The sequence below is a fragment of the Cervus elaphus genome, chromosome 20 (genome assembly GCF_910594005.1).
Source record: "Cervus elaphus chromosome 20, mCerEla1.1, whole genome shotgun sequence".
NCBI classification, from domain to species: domain Eukaryota; kingdom Metazoa; phylum Chordata; class Mammalia; order Artiodactyla; family Cervidae; genus Cervus; species Cervus elaphus.
Window position 1 is genome coordinate 26,871,869 of NC_057834.1, and position 19,152 is coordinate 26,891,020.

The following is a 19,152-nucleotide window of genomic DNA, read 5'->3' on the forward strand; positions in this document are numbered from 1 at the left end:
ATATCCAAACCCATGTAAGAAATAGTAAAGCCAGTAAGATTGGGAGTCATGTTCATAGAGCACTTTCTGGTTTACTTGTTATTCCTTATGGTAAAATATGTTTTCTCACTGAGTCATCACCACATCCTTGTGAAGAAGCCATCACCATTACCTTACTTTATAGATGTAGTGATGGAGGTCAGAAAGTTAGGTTAATTGCTCCAAAGTCACACACAGTGATTGAGACTATCCATGTTATCTGGTTTTGGATATCAGTTTCCTTCTGTACATTTATTTAAGACTACATTTTGGCAAATGGGATAGGGACCAAAAAAATAAACATATCACATTTAGAACCTTTCCTTTCCCCTGCCTTCTGAAAGGAAGACATCTCAGGGAGGCAGCTACTTTTGTTCTGCGGAATCACATAAGGGAACAGAATTGGTAAGGGCAGGGAAGTGCTGGAGGGAAAGAGGTATCAAGGGGGATGAGAGCAAATGCAGGCTGAAATTTGAGAGGTAGTTTTTGGGCATTTGGGGAGTATGGGCCATGAACTTGGTAGAGCAATGAGGAAAGAGGATGAGGAAAGTCTTGAGGAGTTCTATTATCATTATGAACAGACTGCTTCCTTGGTGCCTTTAAAAGACATTTCAGCATAGATGGCAATTGCTTTTCAGATTTCCCTGGAGGGTGGCTGGTTCTTTTGGATTTAGTGTCTCACTACAGATGGCCTAGCATTATGGGTGTTAGGTGAGCTCGAAAGTCAAGATGGTAGTCTAGGTTTTCACTCTCAGGTTCAGTTAGGTGAGGAAAGAGAGATCATCAGCGTGCTATGTCCAAGCTCAATGGTGCCAAAAGGAACTCAATGATGCCGAAGAGAAAGCAGCAAAGGAAAGGTTTGTCCCTCAGCTTTGTTGGTAGAGGTCACAGTTAGACCTGAGCCAAAGAGTCTCAGATTAGAATTCTGAGTATCTGTGCTTCTGAAGTCTCTCATTTCTCTTTAAGGCCAGGAAATTTTTCTTGGTGTTAATCTGATCCATCTACAGTTGCACAAGGACCATGGATATCCTTTTATTTACAGGAAGAAAAATAGCACAGCTCTAAAGGGAGACTTCTTGGCAATTTCCCCTCATTTCATAGCTTGTGGTGAGCATGGTCTTATGACTCGGTTCCCCTGGTGTAATCGTGTGGGCAACCATGTCAATCATGGGTCATGAACCAGGCACCAAGGAGACATGCTGCCTTAGCTGAAGGACCGACCTTGTCCCAGGAGAGAATCCAGTGAGCCTCAGCCCAGTCAGGGCTGGGAATAGGAGAATCTGAGGCCAAAGATAGACTCTGGCATACCTGGCATTGTCCGGCTATGTCAGGTCGGATTTTGCTGAGAATCGGTATTCGATCTGCTGGTTTCAAGGCTGTTCAGGGTGGGAGGTTGATTACCCCCTAGTGACAATGTGCTTCCCTAGGGCTAAGTGTCAATACAGCAGTGTGTTTGATAGTTTGACGAGGAGTAGAAGCAAATACTTTTCTTTCCTGTCCCTTGGGGTACTTCCTTCTACAACGTGAAACCACTATGCTTGCAAAATGATGTGCATTCTTCATTCCAAAATATTAGCTCCTGATTAATACCATAATTTAGGAGATATTGTTTAATAGCCCCCTACCCCCACCCTTTGGTTGCAACTATATTTCATTTAAGATGACTACTTTAAAAGTAACTGCCCTCATTTAATGAATCAATTTTACCTGTAAGTTTATAAAAATTACCCACCATACTTCACGGTCTTACCTTGTGGGGTTCATTTTTGTATCAGATAAGACTCTTTGGGTTGCAAACAACAGTTAAAAAGCCAAGTCAATCTAATTCAAGTTGGAATTTAACGCCTTATGTGACAAGAAAGACCATAGGTTTGTTAGCAAGGCTTGGTTGTGCCTCCCAGGCCCATCTATTTCCATCTCTCAGGTCTATCCTCCTCCTGGTTGGCTGTAATTTTGTCCATGCTGTTAAGACAGCTGCCAGTATAGACCTAAAGAGACACTAGTGACTGGAGTGGCTTAGGTAATTTGGAATCTGTCTGAGAAGTCTTGTATCTGAGCCTTGGTTTCTTCATCTGTAAAATGGGAACAATAATACTTCATCTACAGAGAATTAAGGAAATGAGCTTATGAAGGTGTGTGCCTCTATGTCTAAGAACATGGACTTTAGAGTCACATCTGGCCTCTTCACTTATTAAGTTATTAATACTTGGGTACAATGAGAAGACTTATAGTACCTGCATTATAGGGTTGTTAAAATTTAAAATGATAGATGGTATATAAAATCTCTAAGAGGGTGCCTGGCACATGGAGCCACTCGATACATGGTAGCTATTATTTGAGTAGCATTTTGAAGTGACCACCAGTGGCTTGAAATGAAAAAAACCAACTCAGGCATGGGAAATGGCAGGGAAAGGGCATGGAGAGTGATTCATAAAGGAGGCATTTTGGGTGAGGGTAAGGTTGGATAGTGTCCCTGTATACAATGTGGCTCTTGCACTTTGTATTAGAACCATGATAGAAGGACAGACACTAAGGGATGGTCTTGGCTTCCCAGGTGGCACTAGTGGTAAAGAGTCTGCCTGCCAATGCAGGAGACATAAGAGACGCAGTTTCGATCCTTGGAGGAGGGCATGGCAACCCACTCCAGTATCTTTGCCTGGAGAATCCCCTCGGACAGAGGAGCCTGGTGGGCTACAGTCCCTGGGGTCACACAGAGTCGGATATGACTAAGTGACGCAGCATGCAGCATGCAAGGGATGGTCTGGAGAAGAGCCTGTCAGTCAGCCAGGAGGGCAGCACCTTGGCCACTCCCATCAGGGGTGCTGTGGTGCTAGGGTGTCCTTTTGTCCAGTTACCACTGCCTGGCTTAGTGCCAGTGTTTGCGTCACTGACTTGAATTGCCTTCAGTGTCAGAGACGGTTTCCTTAAACCCTCAGTGGTGGCAAATCTTCCTTATAGGAGAGTAGATTTTAAATTTAGAACCAAATCTAATGAACAGGGTTAAGGATCAAGCTGAGTAATTCTGATTCAGATTAAAAAATATCGAGTTAAACTAGTGTGATTCCTCCTGCTAATCCCTGGTTTTTAAAAACAACAGGATGAGTAAGTTGTAGCACTCTAAAAAATCAATTTTATAATTTCATATTTTACATATAGAATATAATAACTCAAATTACAGAGTACTTGCCACATACTAGGCATGATATTGGGGCTTCCCTGGTAGATCGATGGGTAAAAATCCACCTGAAATGCAGGAGACTCAGGTTCAATCCCTGGGTCGGGAAGATCCCCTGGAGGAGGGCATGGCAACCCACTCCAGTATTCTTGCCTGGAGAATCCCCCATGGACAGAGGAGCCTGGTGGGCTACAGTCCATAGGGTTGCAAGGAGTTGGACCCGACTGAAGTGAGTGAGCATGCACGTAAGCCTGATATTAAGTGTTAAGAGTTTTAAAGATTGATAGTATTTCTTCTTTGAGAACCTAAAAAAGAAAGAGAACAGAAGATTAGTCATCATAATGGGATGAGATCATACTTGTAGAGTTTGGATTCTGTGAGCAGGCCTAGGGCAGGGGTGGGGGATTTTGGGAGGTTTTAATGTAGAGGTGATGTTTCAGAAGGATGTTGAAGGAAAAGTATGAATATGCAAGAATAGAGTATAGGTGGGTATGGGTGTGTGTGTGTATCTCAGAGAGAAGTTTTATATGTGAAGGTTTTGGTGACCATGAATGTCAGGAGAATGTCCTGAGGAATGAGTAACCTGAAACAGATGAAACACTTAAGAGTAATGTCTCCCCACCCACCACCCCCCCAACTTAGTTTTGGCCAGGACAGGCATTCAATTTTTGATATCTAACTAAGGTTAGCGTTTGAAGAATCCTTCTAGGATGTCCTATCTTAAAAGTCAGCAGGTAAAAGGCAGCCAAGAGAAATATGTGAGTTCTGCAATTATCCCTCCCAACAATCTTGTGAGGATTTTACAGATGAGGAACCTGAAGGTCAGTGGGTTTAAGTAATTTGCCTAAAATCTGGAAGGCTAGGAAGAAGTGAACTGGGATTTGAAATGGAATATGCCTCCAAAGTCCATACTCTACTCTGAATATACTTTCATCTCTATCTGATGACTCAGGACTTCATCTCATCTCAGGACCACCATTCTGAACAAGAGATTGTTCTGTGTGCTTTGGTAGCTGGAGATGGAGCCGCGGGTGCAGGGGGCTGAGTGTGTGGACCTATCAGAGGCGAAGCCCAGACCAGTGGCTCTCAGATTTCAGAGTATGTAAGGTTCCTTACTCCTTGGAAGGAAAGTTATGACCAACCTAGATAGCATATTAAAAAGCAGAGACATTACTTTGCCAACAAAGGTCTGTCTGGTCAAGGCTATGGTTTTTCCAGTGGTCATGTTTGGATGTGAGAGTTGGACTGTGAAGAAAGCTGAGTGCCGAAAAATTGATGCTTTTGAACTGTGGTGTTGGAGAAGACTCTTGAGAGTCCCTTGGACTGCAAAGAGATCCAACCAGTCCATCCTAAAGGAGATCGGTCCTGGGTGTTCATTGGAAGGACTGATGCTGAAGCTGAAACTCCAGTACTTTGGCCACCTCATGCGAAGAGTTGACTCGTTGGAAAAGACCCTGATGCTGGGAGGGATTGGGGGCAGGAGGAGAAGGGGACGAGAGAGGATGAGATGGCTGGATGGCATCACTGACTCGATGGGCATGAGTTTGAGCAAACTCTGGGAGTTGGTGATGGACAGGGAGGCCTGGTGTGCTGCAATTCACAGGGTTGCAAAGAGTCAGACACGACTGAGCGACTGAACTGAACTGAAATGAAGGTTCCTCTGGGAGACCTGTGATGTTTCTGATTCTCAGATCCCACTTGTGAGGGTCTGTCTCCTTGTGAAGCACCTTGGGTGATTCTGACACAGATGGGATGCAATTCACACTTTGATGACCATCACCCTAAGTGAATTTCCTATGTGAACACCTCTGTTCTTCTTCCTTCCCCCTTCTTTCTTTTCTTCCTTCTCTTTCCTTGTTTTTTCTTTTCTTTCTTTTGAGGTTTCTGTTGACTGGGTTCAGATGATTTGACGAGATTATACATAAGTACTATTCCTCGACTCTCCAACAAGATTATGCATTCCTTGCAGGCAGGGATTGGGTACTTTGTGTCCCTTTCACTGAGGCTTACATGAGTATCTTCCCCTAATTAAAACATACTGGGTACCTATTACCTTCTGATTACAATTAGGCATTTTGAAAACTTTAATTCAGTCCAGGTAGGCATGCTCAGCCATTTGCTTAAACTTTTCATGTTGTCTATGTGTTCTTTTTCCTCCTAGTCTATGCCTCTCTACTCTTCTGCCTTTCACATGATCCTGCAGGGTCCTAGATGGGTAGAACGTAGACTAATGCTTAGCGATTCCTTTCCAATTTCAGTTCTCAGCATTTCTTCCAGCCTCTGGTGAAACATCACCCCTTAGAAATCTCCAGACCTGTGCTTCCCCAGTCATGCTCACCTATTCAGATGCTTTTCTCATCTTGGGCTCCTAAAGAAAGGAAATCCCATTTTAAAAAATATATTTTTTAATTGAAGGATAATTGCTTTACAGAATTTTGTTGTTTTCTGTCAAACATGAATCAGCCATAGGTATACATATGTCCCCTCCCTCTTGAACCTCCTGCTTTTGTTTGCTTTTCGTTCAATTCTCCTCATTGTGGCTGGCTTAGTATCTGGGTTTCCCTCTTTTTGTTCATTGGATGCGAGGGCTGTGTGGGTGACCTGGACTCATTGTGGTTAAGTTGTTTTCTCTTCTCAGCTTAGTGGATTCCTTGCATAATATCACATAAGGTGGGGTTTCTTTCTGTCTCCTTGCCTTGGCCCAGGCACCTGGATTCTGAAGTTAAGTTGCATGGGTTCAAATCCTGCTTGCTGACTGAGCTTGGGAAAATGTTTTAACCTCTAATCCCCCATTTCCTCACCTGTAAAATGAGAACCATTAGGTAGTTGTGAGGTTTATATAAAATGACGCATGAATGAGAGTACTGATTTATGATAAATGCTGTTGCAATTATTGTTATTGGTAATTATTTTTACTTTTTTTTCACTTCCCCAATTCAAATTCTGTCCATCTCCCAAGACCAGCTGGAGCTCTTCTTCATCCACAAAGCTTTTTTTTTTCGTCTACTCAAACCAGCAGGGAACTCTGTCCTAAATTCTCATGATCACTCATGTCTGAGGTGAATGCTTGATTGCCTTTAATATTTAATGTTCTGTTAGTATTGCACTAGGTCCTAATTGGCTTTATTCTTGGTCCCTGGTGTCAAGAAAAGTCCTTGAATACTGATAATAAAGACTGTCTTTTTCTTTTAGCCTCTCTCCACCAGTTACATTAGTAGCATTACCCTTTTTTCAAGTGTCATGGTTAAGGATGTATAGATCAATACACTCAACATGAACTCATTTGGGATAAACAGAGATGAAGTGGCAGCATCTATACCCCAAGTGACAGCATCCTGGGGTCCATTACTCAGCTGGCTCCGTCCAGTTGCTGCTCTTAGTACATGTGAAGAGGTGCTTATTCAGAGAGAAATGCATTTTAAGGTTTGAATGAGTAACCACTGGAAGACCTTGTTTTGCCGCCCATCTCCTTCTGAAGCTGGTGACTCTCAGCCCTGGATGCACAGCAGAATCAGTGGAGAGCTTTAAAAATACTGATGTTCAGGTCATATTCTTGGCCAGTTAAGTACAAATCTCTTTGAGGGGCACACAGGTATAGTATTTTTTTTTTTTTAGGTATAGTATTTTTAAAAAGCTTACCAGGTGGGGTTCTTTCTTTTGAGATTTTATGAGTTTATTCTGTTACCAATTCATATTACTTTGATAAAACAAAATACATTTTAATTGGAAGTTATAATACATTTAAGAACTTTCTTCTCCACTAATACATTTGAAAAGCTTACCAGGTGCTTTATGGTTTTATTATGCAGCCCAGGTTGAGAAGGTTACATGGCTCTAAAACCAGGGCCACAACCCCGTGTGTGTGTGCTAACTTGCTTTAGTCGTGTTCGACTCTGCAACCCTATGGACCGGAGCCTGCCAAACTCCTCTGTCCACGGGATTCTCCAGGCAGGAATTCTGGCTTGGGTTGCCATGCTGTCCTCCAGGGATCTTCTGGATCCAGGGATCGAACCCAGCTCTCTGAAGTCTCCTGCACTGGCAGGCAGATATTTTACCACTAGCCCCGCCTGGGAGCCCTCCACAGCCCCTCATTTGGTAAATGGGCATTAATTTAAATTTCATGCATTCATCCTGTTTTTCTGGAGTGGGCTGCAATTGGCTTGTAGGAATTAGCTTTTAAGAGAACACGTGTCTTAAGGGTCCAAACCAGGCCCTGAAAGAGACAGTTTATTATCTTGAGGCTGCTCCCAGACAGTATGCCTAGAAATAGAATTTTCCTTGCCCTAGGTCACTGATGCCATAGTAGAGAACTGACAGGGCTCCCTGAGGACCTAAAGTATTTATAACTCTTACAGTATTGCTGCAAGGTGAGCTTTGCTGCCAGAGGCCTGAATTGGGGCAGTTACTGAGGTAGAGGAGCTGGGCACAGCTGCTCTGAGCTTCTGGGGAAGCAATTCTTAGCCCTGAGGCAGAGGGGCTCAGGTGTCTTTCCCAGAGAACAGAAAGGAGCAAGGCCAGGGAGCAGACTCCCCCAGGCTTCCTCCTTCATCTTGTCTGAGGTATTTTGCAGAGGAAGCAATTAAGACTTAAAAAACCCCAGATTTCTTGAAGTATAATTTACATAACATAAAGTTCATCTGTTCAATGAGTTTTAGTAAATTTACAGGGCTATGCAACATTCCCACAATTCAGCTTTAGAGTATTTTTATTACCCCTAAAAGATCTTTTGTGCCTGTTTACAGTCAGCTTCTACACCTATTTCAGAAGCAGGGAACCACAAATCTGCATCCATCTCTGTAGTTTTGCCTTTTCTGGACATTTCATGTAAACGGAGTCTCCAATGTGTAGTTCTTTTGTGTCTTTCTTTTTTCACTTAGCAAATATTTCTGAGCTTCATCCATGTTGTAGCATGTATCATTTGTTCCTTTTTTATTGCTAAATAGTATTACATTGTATGGATGTGCCACATTTTATTTATCCATTCATCTACTGATGGCCATTTGGATTGTTTCCGCTTTCTATTATAACTAATGCTACTATGATCATTAGTCCATTTTGTGTGGACATGTTGTCATTGCTCTTGGGTAAACAGCTTGGAGTGGACTTCAGAGATTACATGGCAAATTTACATTTAGCTCTTTAAGAAACTGCAAACTGTGTTCCAAAGTGGCTGTACCATTTTCTATTTCCACCCAAAATTCATGAAGGTTACAGTTTCTCCTCATCTTTACTACTGCTTGTTGTTATCAGTGTTTTTGATTTTAGTGTGCTGTGGTATCTCGTTATGGTTTAGTTTGCATTTACCTAATGTGGAAAATTCTGAAAGAGATGGGAATACCAGACCACTTGACCTGCCTCTTGAGAAACATGTATGCAGGTCAGGAAGCTACAGTTAGAACTGGACATGAAACAACAGACTGGTTCCAAATAGGAAAAAGAGTACGTCAAGGCTGTATATTGTCACCCTGCTTATTTAACTTATATGCAGAGTACATCATGAGAAACACTGGGCTGGAAGAAGCACAAGTTGGAATTGAGATTGCTGGGAGAAATATCAATAACCTCAGATATGCAGATGACACCACCCTTATGGCAGAAAGTGAAGAGGAGCTAAAAAAGCCTCTTGATGAAAGTGAAAGAGGAGAGCAAAAAAGTTGGCTTAAAGCTCAACATTCACAAAACTAAGATCATGGCATCTGGTCCCATCACTTCATGGGAAATAGATGGGGAAACAGTGGAAACAGTGTCAGACTTTATTTTTGGGGGCTCCAAAATCACTGCAGATGGTGATTTCAGCCATGAAATTAAAAGACACTTACTCCTCAGAAGGAAAGTTATGACCAACCTAGACAACATATTAAAAAGCAGAGACATTACTTTGCCAACAAAGGTCCATCTAGTCAAGGCTATGGTTTTTCCAGTGGTCATGTATGGATGTGAGAGTTGGACTGTGAGGAAAGCTGAGTGCCGAAAAATTGATGCTTTTGAACTGTGGTGTTGGAGAAGACTCTTGAGAGTCCCTTGGACTGCAAGGAGATCCAATCAGTCCATCCTAAAGGAGATCGGTTTGGTGTTCATTGGAAGGACTGATGCTGAAGCTGAAACTCCAATACTTTGGCCACCTGATGAGAAGAGCTGACTCATTGGAAAAGACCCTGATGCTGGGAGGGATTGGGGGCAGGAGGAGAAGGGGACGACAGAGGATGAGACGGCTGGATGGCATCACCGACTCGATGGACATGAGTTTGAGTAAACTCCGGGAGTTTGTGATGGATAGGGAGGCCTGGCATGCTGCAATTCATGGGGTCGCAAAGAGTCGGGACATGACTGAGCCACTGAATTGAACTGAATGATTAAAGACGTTGAGCATCTTTTCAAGTACTTATTTGTCATTCATATATCTTCTTTGGCTACATGTCTCTTCAAATATTTTGCCCATTTTTAAGTTGGTTTATTTCACTTATTATTTAGTTGTAAGAGTTCTTTATATATTCTAGATATAAGTTCCTGATTGGAAATATGATTTATAAACATTTTCTCTGATTCTGTAGCTTGTCTTCTTACTTTCTTGATGGTGTGAAGCTCAAAGGTGTTTAATTTTGCTAAAATTCACTTTATCATTTTTTTTGTATTGTGCTTTTGGTGTCTTATCTAAGAAATTTTTGCATACTCAAAATCATGAAGTGTTTCTCCTAGATTTTAGGAGATTTTAGATTTTCTTCTAAAACTTTTATAGTTTTAGCTCTTGTTTGATTAATTTTGATTTGAGTTAAATCATTTGTCATTTGATTAATTTTGAGTTAATTTTTAGGTATGGTGTGAGTAGGATTCTAAGCTAATCTTTTAGTATGAAAGTGTCCAATTATTCCATTACCATTTTAAAGAAGTTACTTTTTCCCCTTTGAATTGCCTTGGTGCGTCTGTTGAAAATCAATTGACCATAAATATAAGGGGTTATTTCTGGAGTTTCAGTTTCATTCCATCTGTTTATGTTTATCTTTATGGTCAGTACCACACTGCCTTGATTATAGTAGCTTAATGATAAAATTTGCGATTAGAAAGTGTAAGCCTTCCAACTGTGTTCTTCTTTTTTCCAAGTTGTTTTGGCTATGCTGGGCTCTTTGTATTTCTGTGTAAATATTAGCTGGTCAATTTCTGCAAAAAGCCTGTTGGGATTTCTGTGTGTGTGTGTGTTGTGGAACTTATTGATCAATTTGGAAGACAACTGCCAATTGAACAATATTAAGTTTTCTAATCCATGAATACAGAATGTCTCACTTATTTAGATCTTTAATTTCTCTCAGTAATAATTTACAGCTTTTAGTGTGCAAGTCTTACAATCAATACTTTTTGACAGCGTTCCTGCTAGGGAAATTTGTTCGTATTTTTTTCTCCCCAAAGGTCTCATGGAAAACAGTGGAGAGAGATGCATAGCTTAGCAGCCAAGAGCAGGAGGGTGATAAGTGGGAAAGAAACCAGCCTGGAGATCAGGAGGACCAACCCTAATTTTAACCTCTTGGTTTATTGCTCTCTAAAATGAGTATAATATAATTTATTTTGCTTCAAGGTTGTGAGGATTAGAGACAATGTGTGGAAAGGACTTGGAAAGATGTTGGAGTTAGTGGGTGTTCACTATTTGGTGCTTGACCTCGTTGGTGCCTGTGATGATGATGATGGTTATTCAGCCCTGTGTGTGTGCTTTTAAAGGGTTCCCATCCCGGCCACTGAGTCTGTTTGCAGTTCAAGGCAGAGACCAGCGAACCACAGGGAAGAAGGGAACATTCCACCTCATTTGACCCTCAAACAACTTAAAAACTTTATTTAAAAAACTACAAGTTTTTATACAATTTAAAAGGTTATTTTCCATTTAAAGTTTTTTTTTTTTTTTTAAAAACTGGCTGTTTCCCCCATTTTGCACAACAGATCCTCGAGCCTGCCTGACACCCAGTAGCCTGTGCCTCGCATCCTCCCGTCCCTATCCTGGCCCCCCCACTGCTAAGCACGGCTCTGTCCTCTGTGTCTGTGAGTCTGCTGCTTCTTTGTTGTACTCACTAGTTTCGGGTATTCTTTTTTAGATTCCACATTTAAGTGATATCAATTGGCATTTGTCTTTCTCTGTTCAGACAACTTACTGAATTAGTATTTTCATCCACACCTTGCACCTAGGAGACTGATGTTCAGGGCCATAAAGTCAAGTTCCCAAGGTTACAAGTTAGGAAGAGGTAGAGCAGGATGTAAACCCTGAAACTTAAACCCAGGCTTGCCTGACTTCAAACCCTCTGCCTTCCCTCTACATGTACCACCCCGTCTGCCCCCACCAAGTCTCATCAGGGGATCTACAAGGCAACGATGAATCCTGGGTGAGGCACGTAACTCTTCAATGGAAAAATGGATACTGATAAGTGATTACTATATCTTGCTTATCTTACTTAACATGTTAAAGATTTAATTCTGCCTTGAGATTCAGCAAGGATTAGATGAGAAAACCAAGATGAATTCATAAGGGTTGATGACAGGGAGATATTACAAAAGTCACCTGTTTTACATGGCTGTAGAGATGGAGATAAAAGGCAACTTTTATTTCCAATTTTCAGTGCAACCTGATGAGTGCTAAATTCCACCTTACAGCTTTGATTTTCTCAACTGTGATTGAGAAAGATGAGAGCTGGTGAAAGAAAGGTGGAGGCTGTGGCAATATTTTATTTCAGATCTGGTGAGAGAAAGGTGGAGGCTGTGGCCAAGTGATATCTCAGATCTGGTGAGAGAAAGGTGGAGGCAGTGGCAATGTTTTATTTCAGATCTGGTGAGAGAAAGGTGGACGCTGTGGCAATGTTTTATTTCAGATCTGGTGAGAGAAAGGTGGGGGCTGTGGCCAAGTGATATCTCAGATCTGGTGAGAGAAAGGTGGAGGCAGTGGCAATGTTTTATTTCAGATCCAGAGTGGCAAATGTCCCCCTGATGCTTACTCTGGACTCATTCAACAGCACCACAACTACCCGTGTATATGAATGCAGTCTAAAGTTGACTCTGAGCTGATGGTTCACCAGTTTTTTTCTTGTTTCCCAAGTAGGAGATCTACATTTGATTTCTAGCAAAGCCTTTAATAGGAAAGTGCATAGGTTTTGGAATCAGTTAAATGAATTTTGTTGCGTTTATACTATCTGCTGGTTTTGTGGTCCTGAGAAATGTAATCGACTTATCTGAGTCTCGGTTTGTTCGTAGAAAATGATGCAAATAATCGTCTCAAGGAGTAAAATGAGAGAATGTCTCTAAATAGCTTATTAGTGCCAGGTGTATGTTTTAGACAGAGTACGTTTGCTTCCTTCTATGGTAGGAAATAACCAGATTTAGTTTTGAAGAAATCTCACTGTGAGCAAGTATATTAGTCAGATTTTGCTGCAGTAACAAATAGCATGCAAATCTCTGTGGTTAAAAATCACACACATTATTTCTTGCTCATGTCCCCTGAGGGCTGAATTAACTGTTGCTTTGCTGGGCTGCACTGGTTTACATTGGAGGTTCTGCTCATTGTATCTTTTCATTTCAGGATCCTGTTGAGGAAGCATGCTCTTCTCATGGCAGGGGGAAGGAATTTTAAAAAGCTGGAGCCAAGTGATACAAGTGTATTTAAGGTTTCTGCTTAGACATTTATATCACATCTGCTCACATCCATTGTCATATGGCCAAACCCCAAATCAACTGATGAGGAAGTATACTTTACCTAAAAGGAAGCATGGTATGGGCTTTGTAAAAGAATAAAAAGCTACCTTAGCAAGTAAGAATTTTGATGGAAGCAATTCTTGGTAATCCAAGGAATAATAACTATATAAATGGAATCTTGGAGCTTCTTTGTTTTTATCTTTCCTTTTGGCTGTGGCAGTTTGCCTGCTTTTACAGTTTTTCTTTTTAAGAGCAGAGCTGATAAAAGATAATTTGTCAGAAAATATTTTCCAAATTTTCTTCTTACCTCATTCTTTTCAGCCACTTGCAGATCCACCCTTCTTTACTTGTTCAAATGTTGCCTTTCTTAGACTCCATTCTCTTCTCCTTCTATGCTCTTTTCTCTGGGTGATCTTATACAGAACCAAGGCTTTAGTTGATTATTCTCTGAGTAATCTTTTTTCAACATTTCCAGCTCAGATGCCTTGGGGCCTCAGACCCATATCGCCTGCTGCCCACATGACATCCCTATTATAATGACATATAAATCTCAATGTAACAGAGCCCAACCCTTGTGAGTCTATCTTACCCTCTAGGAGCAGACCATCTAGCCATGTGTATACATGGAACCCTAGAATGCGTCCTTGCTACTGTCTTTTCCCTCCCTTGCTTATCCAATCCATTTGCAAGTTCCCTAGCCTTCACCTCTTAAGGGCCTCTCTGATTAGCCACTTTCCTCCCTTACCCCACATCTCCCCCTTACCCCATCCCTGTCCCCACCAAACCACGATCTTCTGTCACCTGGACTCTGGCAATAGACCCAACTGTCTTCCTGTATTGTTTCCTTCCCCTTCTATTAGTAATTTGTTTTTAGCACTACAACTACAGCCAGAGTCATTTAAAAAAACTTGAACTTGACCGTTTCTCTCTTTCACTTAAAACTCTTAAAGGACTTGCTATGTCTTTAAGGATAAAGCCCCCAGTCCCGTCCATGGCCCTCGGGGGCCTGTGTGATCTGGCTTTTCCTGTCTCTCCCGTTTCATTCAGCATCACTCTCCTCTGTCTGTACTGAACACTACAGCGCTCTCCACTTCCACAACCTTGAACGTGTCATGCCGTCACCTTCCTTGAGGACTTTGTACATGCTTCTCTCTGTATGCAATGTTCTGGCCCTGACCCCTGTCCTTGAAATCCCAGCTGAGATGGCCTGTCATTGCTGAAGCACTCCCCAGCCTCTCCAGGCTGAGAGTTGTTTTCTCTTTTATGATATAAAAACATTTACTCATATTTTAATGCGTGTAGGAGGCATCTTATGTTATTGTTTGCTAATGTGACTCTCTGTCTGGGATTCAAGGTCTGAGGCATAGTTTTATTTTATTCTCCAAACAATGGTTTAAAAAGTTCTTCTGAGCTTAAATAAAACTGTTCCAAAGAGAAACCAAAATTCTCTGCTTCTGGAATTCTTTTGGACAACCCATTCATTTTTTTCCCTGGCACAGTGGAGGCCTTAGAAAAATGGGAATGTCAGGGACAGAATGAACCACCTTAGCACCCATGTATGGGAACTTTCAGATGGGACTTGACACCATCAAATGGGACTAATGTTACTTGATGCCAATAGTACTTCTGAAAGGTAAGGGAGGAACCACCAGGAATATGACCTTAAATTAGTCCTTTCATCTCTTTAGGCTTCAATTTCTTCATTAATAAAAATAAAGGATGTGGACAAGAGCTCTGATATCTCTTCTACTGCTGTTTCTGTGTTTGTGATTTGGGATTTTAGGTCCTTTATGTAATCAATCTCTAAGTTTTAGAGCCACAAATGGAACTTTATGCCCATTTTAACTTGAGGGAAAATGAGAGTGACAGGGATTATAATGGGTTCAAGGTTCATGTAGCTCATGAAGAAATATCCCTCTATGTAGGGATCATTATGGTGAATTTCTTTTTACTTGTTTGCTGGGTGAGGTTGAGGGACTGGCAAGATCTGCCTACATAGATTTTTCCTGGAAACTGGTAATCCCAAGGGGCTTCTTGGTGGGAGACTTGCAGCGTTTCAGTGCTTCAGTGTAAAGTCGCTGCAGTGTGAGCTTCAGTGAGCCCACTTCTCAGGGCTTTATGGAGCTCCTGCCGTGTGCCTGGGCCCTGGTCAGGGAGATCCCCTGGAGGAGGAGACGGCAACCCACTCCAGTGTTCTCGCCTGGGGAACCCCGGGACGGAGGAGCCTGGTGGGCTACAGTCCTTAGGGTTGCAGAGTCAGACACGACGGAAGGGACTGAGGATGCACACAGGCATGCCGTGTGCATTGTATGGTGCTAAGTTCACTGGAGATAAAGAACTGTAAGCCATGGACGACTTCTGAGGGAGACCAGATCAAAGGATTAAACCCGTTTTTATCCACTCTTCTCTTTGGGAATGAGCTCAGTGTCACTTAAATGAGTCCATGGAGGCCAAAAAGACCCCAAGTCATGTATCAGACTGTATTGTTCTTAGACATTGATCTCTTGTCCTGAATAATTGGCCTGGTTAAGAAACCAATCAGCCTGCACCCTTTCTTAATCTAACTGCACTTAGCATTGTTTTCAGATTGTCCCATATTCTCGGTGGTTCCTTCCTTACCCCTCAGAAGTATCAGAACTATTATTGCTAGAGCTGATGGCCTGTATACCATATCTACCATCTGGCTGCTTGCAAGGAATGGATAATCCTTTTAAAGTCTTAGTAGTAATAGATGATCCATTTGGCCCTATTTTCTAACATTAGCTTTGGGCCTGTATCCAATCCACAGGTTTTGAATTTGAATCCTAGAGATGAAGAGTGGTTAGCAACAGGGAGGAGTTGACAGTAAAATCATGAAAAATCAAACTGGAAAAATGAATTTTGTTAATTTCCCTAACATAGGAGTCTTCTTTGCACAGAGGAGGACACTAAGTTGGTAGACAGAACACAAAGCTTGGCATCAGGAAGACAGGCCAGCTGAGACGCCAGTGCTGTCAGGGTTAGCCAGTGAAATAGGACCACAGGACCATGCTAGCATTTTAAATTTGGTTTAATTAATTAAATTTTTGCCATTAACTCTTTTTTTTTAAATTGCAGTATAGTTGATTTACAGTGTCGTGTAGTTTCAGGTATATAGCACAGTGATTTAGTTATGTGTGTATGTATATATAACATGTATATGTATATGTATGCTTTTTCAGATTCTTTTCCCTTATAGGTTATTACAAAATACTGAGTATAGTTCCTTGTGCTATACAGTAGGTCTTTGTTGGATATCTGTTTTATATGCATGCATGCTCAGTCGCTTTGGTCATGTCCAACTCTTTGCACCCTTATGGACTGTACCCACCGGGCTCCTCTGTCCATGGGGTTCTCCAGGCAAATATGCAGGAGAGAATTGCTGTGCCCTCCTCCAGGGGATCTTCTCAACTCAGGGATCAAACCTGTGTCTCCTGCACTACAGGGAAATTCTTTACCACTGAGCCACCGGGGAAGCCCCATATAGAGTGGTAGATATGTGTTAATCCCAGACTCCTAATTTATCCCTGGCCCCCTCACCTTTCCCCTTTGGTAACCACCAGTTTATTTTCTAAGTCTGTGAGCATATTTCTATTTTGTATAAAAGTTCATTTGTATCTTTTTTTTTTTCAGATTCTTCATATAAGTGATATCACATCATATGTCTTTATCTGGCTTACTTCACTTAGTATGATAACCTCTAGGTATATCCATGTTGATACAAATGGCATTATTTCATTCTTTTTTTTTTTACTGAGACAGCATATTAAAAAGCAAAGACATCACTTTGCTGACAAAGATCTGTATAGTCAAAGCTATACAATAGTCATGCATGGATGTGAGAGTTTTTTCCAGCAGTCATGCAGGGATGTGAGAGTCGGACCATAAAGAAGGCTGAGCACCAAAGAATTGATGTTTTCAAATTGTGGTCCTGGGAGAAGACTCTTGAGAGTCCCTTGGACTGCAAGGAGATCAAACCAGTCAATCTTAAGGAAATCAACCCTGAATATTCATTGGAAGGACTGATGCTGAAACTGAAGCTCCAATACTTTGGCCACCTGCGGCGAAGAGCTGACTCACTGGAAAAGACACTGATGCTGGGAAAGACTGAGGCAGAAGGACAAGGGGGCGACAGATGATAAGGAGGTTAGATAGCATCACCGACTCAATGGACATGAGTCTGAGCAAACTCCGGGCGGCAGTGGAGGTCAGAGGAGAGAGCTGGGTCCTGATTACCTACCGTCCATGGGTTGCAAACAGCTGGAGACAACTGAGTGACTGAACAACAATATCAAGCATTCCATTGTCTATATGTACTACATCTTCTTTATCCATTTCTTTCAATGGACATTTGGGTTGCTTCCATGTTTTGGCTGTTGTAAAACATGGCTGTGAACACCGTGGTGCGTGCATCTTTTCGAATTATAGTTTCCTCTGGGAACATGCCCAGGAGTGGCATTGCTGGATCACACAGCAGCTCTATTTTTAATTTTTAAGGAGCCTCCACACTGTTCTCCACAGTGGCTGCACCAATTGACATTCCCACCAACAGTGTAAGAGGGTTCCTTTTTCTCCACACCCTCTTCAGCATTTATTATTTGTAGACTTTTTGTTGGCCTTTTGGACCAAGTGCTAACCTTTTTCAATGTTAGTTTTCTTATTCATCCAATGGGACAGTAATTTCTTTCAAGGTTGTGGAAAGGCTTTGTGAGTTGGTTATTAGATGCTGCTCTGTGTCCAGACCTCCCCTGCTCAGGTGGAGTCTGAGTTTGAGGAAGTGTAAGGTGCTGGGTGGAGTCATGAACACTGTTGCCAGAACATGCCCTCAGCCCGGTTGTGGTCTTGAAATCTCAGAGACAGCAGCTCTTGTAGATGAAGCCGAGGGTTCTTCCCACAGCCTGGCTTTGGTCTGTTCATTCTGCAAAGACCTGGCAGGAAGAGGAACTCCAACAGATGGTCTGGGTTGGAGTGGGTGGGCGCTGGGAGGGTGATGAGACACTGATCCACAGTTATCCCCCTTTGTAAATCTCAGGCACACAGGTTAAATTACATCTGTCAATAAATTGAACCTCGTCATCATTTTCCTGTTCTCGGCCCTTCTCCTTTTTGTTTTTTTAAATTAAATATACTTTTTACCCTCAGTCTCAGGCTTCCCAGTGGTGCTAGTGGTAAAGAACCTTCCTGCCAATGCAGAAGACATAAGAGACTCAGGTTCAATCCCTGGGTTGGGAAGATTCCTTGGAGGATAGCATGGCAACCCACTCCAGTATTCTTACCTGAAAATCCCATGGACAGAGGAGCCTGACAGGCTACAGTTGCAGAGTTGGACGTGAATGAAGTTACTTAGCATGCACACACCCTCATTCCCACTCACCTTTCATTTTCTTATTCAAGAAAAGTTTAGAAGTGCCTCTTTTATGATAGGCTTTGTTCTAGGTCTTAAGAAACACCAGGGGAAAAAAAAACACAGGCAAGAATTCCTGCCTTCACAGAACTCAATCCTGCCTTCACAGAACTCACGTTCTAGTGGTAAATATAGGGGTGGGGTGACAGTATTTACTACCTTTAAGATGACTATAAAATTTAGTTATCATTACATTTCATTATTATCTAAGGTAAAAATAGGGTTGGGCATGGGGGACCATGTCTGTGTGTGTGTGCGTGTGTGTGTGTGTGTCTATGGGGGATTCTGAAGGCTTGTAATTCCAGGCAGAAGAACAGCCAGTGCAAATGCTCTGTTGCAGCCTCAGTGCCTGGCATATATTTATAGCAGGCAGCCAGTGAGGCTGGGGCAGAGTGAGTAGTGGGACGGTGGTAGAAGATGATGTCAGTGAGAAAAACAGAGAGATGGAGGCAGGGTGGCAGATCATGTGGGGCTTTGTAGGACGGTGTAAGGACTTTAGATTTTACTAGAGGATTTCAGGATTTTTGAGAATCATAAAAAATACTCATTATCTTTCCCCCTTTGTTCACTCAGCATTGTGTTTTTGAGATCCACTCATGTTGCTATATGTACGTCTAGTTAGTTGCCTATAACCATTCTATAGCACTCTATACATTTTACCCAGTCACTCTTCCAACTCTGTGCTGCTACACATAACACTGCAACAGATGTCTTCATGTGTGTTCTATTATAGGCTGCATAATCATTTCTGCGGGAGATCTACCCAGGACTGAGTGGACCTGTTGGGTGGTAGGGTAAGCACACACTCAATTTGACTTAAGTGGTGCCGGATTGCACTCCTGGCTGACTCTACCCATCTCTACTTCCTTCAGCAGTA

The 19,152-nt window shown here is 42.1% G+C and overlaps 1 long non-coding RNA gene across 1 annotated transcript in view; it reads left to right on the forward strand.

Moving 5' to 3' along the window:
* Positions 1 to 19,152, forward strand: part of LOC122678124 — a 60,262-nt gene that overhangs the window by 16,653 nt on the left and 24,457 nt on the right. Inside the window, exon 2 of the long non-coding RNA XR_006336001.1 lies at positions 19,009 to 19,069. This is a non-coding gene — a long non-coding RNA (uncharacterized LOC122678124). The remainder of the gene's footprint in view (positions 1 to 19,008; positions 19,070 to 19,152) is intronic.